Source organism: Procambarus clarkii, chromosome 66 (genome assembly GCF_040958095.1).
Source record: "Procambarus clarkii isolate CNS0578487 chromosome 66, FALCON_Pclarkii_2.0, whole genome shotgun sequence".
Classification (NCBI taxonomy): Eukaryota; Metazoa; Arthropoda; class Malacostraca; order Decapoda; family Cambaridae; genus Procambarus; species Procambarus clarkii.
This window is the reverse complement of record NC_091215.1, coordinates 15715166-15717698: the sequence shown is the minus strand read 5'-3', so window position 1 is coordinate 15717698 and position 2533 is coordinate 15715166. Positions and strand designations below refer to the sequence as shown.

At 50.0% G+C, this 2533-nt stretch overlaps 1 non-coding gene across 1 annotated transcript; it reads left to right on the top strand.

Moving 5' to 3' along the window:
- Positions 1-419: 419 nt before the first annotated feature.
- On the top strand, positions 420-491 carry TRNAQ-CUG (transfer RNA glutamine (anticodon CUG)). The gene has a single exon. It is a non-coding gene; the product is annotated as a tRNA-Gln (tRNA).
- Positions 492-2533: the final 2042 nt, after the last annotated feature.

Below are 2533 nucleotides of genomic sequence, written 5' to 3'. Positions count from 1 at the left end.
TTAATAGGTACTCGGAAGTTTTTTTTAAATAAATTTTGCCCCGAGGGGCAAGTTTATTGGGCAGCGCCACTCATCTTGTGAGTGGACACACTGCCATAGCAGCATGTACAACACTCCCGAATAGGAAGAAAACCCGCTGGGTTGTTCATCCTGTCACTTGTACCCAGACACAGCTGGGACTTGCTTAACTGTCTCAAGTGAACAACTTGCTGTCGGGTTGCATCCTGGGCGGGGGTCATTAATTCGACTTTGGGGGGGGGGGGAACCTCAATAAAAGCAAAACGTGTACGACTACACCATGGCTTCCTGTCCCTGACATAATTAATTAAATATACCAGTGAATACAATAAAAGTAAGCCATCACATGTTTAGTATATTTAGTTTTACACTTAAAGTCAAAATACGGCCTAAGCAGTATCGGTCCCATGGTGTAATGGTTAGCACTTTGGACTCTGAATCCAACAATCCGAGTTCGAGTCTCGGTGGGACCTTGATTTTTTTAACAATATAAATTTATTTAATTTAATGTTGCATCCAGAATTTGTCAGACGTGAGCTATGATGGAGAACTTGTATAAATGTTAAGAGAATGGAGAGAGAGAGAGAGAGAGAGAGAGAGAGAGAGAGAGAGAGAGAGAGAGAGAGAGAGAGAGAGAGAGAGAGAGAGAGAGAGAGCGGGAAGGTGGTTAGTGAGTGTAGGTGGCGGGCCGCACCCAGGCCCACCCTGCTGCCTGCTCCAGCCTCGCCTCCACCCCCCACCACGCTCCCTCTACGCTCCCACCACCCTCTCACCCGCCACCCACCCACACGCCCACCCTCTCACCCACCACCCACACACCCGCCACGCTCCCACCCACACGCCCACCCTCTCACCCACCACCCACACACCCGCCACGCTCCCACCCACACACCCACCCTCTCACCCACCACCCACACACCCGCCACGCTCCCACCCACACACCCACCCTCTCACCCACCACCCACACACCCACCACGCTCCCACCCACACAGCCCCGCTCCCACCCACACACCCACCACCCACACACCCACCACGCTCCCACCCACCCACCACCCAAACACCCACCACGCTCCCACCCACACACCCACCACGCTCCCACCCACACACCCACCACGCTCCCACCCACACAACCCACCACGCACCCACCCACACACCCACCACGCTCCCACCCACACACCCACCACGCTCCCACCCACACAACCCACCTCGCTCCCACCCACACACCCACCACGCTCCCACCCACACACCCACCACGCTCCCACCCACACACCCACCACGCTCCCACCCACACACCCACCACGCTCCCACCCACACACCCACCTCGCTCCCACCCACCACGCTCCCACCCACACACCCACCACGCTCCCACCCACACACCCACCACGCTCCCACCCACACACCCACCTCGCTCCCACCCACACACCCACCTCGCTCCCACCCAAACACCCACCACGCTCCCACCCACACACCCACCACGCTCCCACCCACACACCCACCACGCTCCCACCCACACACCCACCACGCTCCCACCCACGCACCCACCACGCTCCCACCCACGCACCCACCACGCTCCCACCCACACACCCACCACCCACTATTACCAGTATGAACCTGTCTCAAAGAATTATTTTTTTATGCATTTTTTTTCTACTAGATTCGCTTCGCCCAGTCAATCACTTCAATTTCCACTATACATTTTTCTCTCTCAAATTGGGGTTTTAACAAAATTTTACGATATTTCCCGTAAGATAAGAGATCTGAAGCCGTGCTCTCAGTGAGTTTCAGTCACCCAGGCACTTTCTTATTTATCCCAATGTGTCGGATTTTTGGTAAAAGTGCCTTTTCCACTATAAATCTGCTACTAGTTCAACCATTTATGTTTTCCATTCCTTTTTGTAAGAAATGTTTAATGATAGTCTACACGCTATATTCACACGTTAAAAGTTCTTGTTAGATAATTTTAGAGTGCTTCATTCTCACTTCGTCAGTTCAAAGTGTTGATCTTTTTATTTTCAATGAAGCTATGCTGACTTACTTACCTTGAGGTGGTAAGTAAGGGGCTTAACCTCTAAACAAATCCTTATTCGTTATTTGTCAAGATCCTACCTTCCCTCACCTAACCAAATCTCGCAGCCATACTTTTTTTGTAATTATTTCAATATTAAATCCATCATTTCACACACCTTTTTTTTTGAGTAAAGAGGAAGGAGAGGCATAGGTGAAGGGAAGTATAGAAGTTGGAAATACAGTGAGAGGTATGAAAGCAGGCGGGCTGTCCGCCTTGCTTTCACACACCAAGACAGCCCTCCTATGCTAGTGAAAGTTTTTTAAAACTGGTGTTGATTATTGCCTCACTTGCACAGTAGTTTAAGTTTAATCTGTAAACATACGAAATAAAGATGGCTACCTGAAGTGAGAATTACTCGTAAAATATCTAACTAATAGATGAGGTTGCGAAAAAACGTAGAGAAACATTGTAACTATTCTGACACTCAAAATATTTTTTTCTAATATT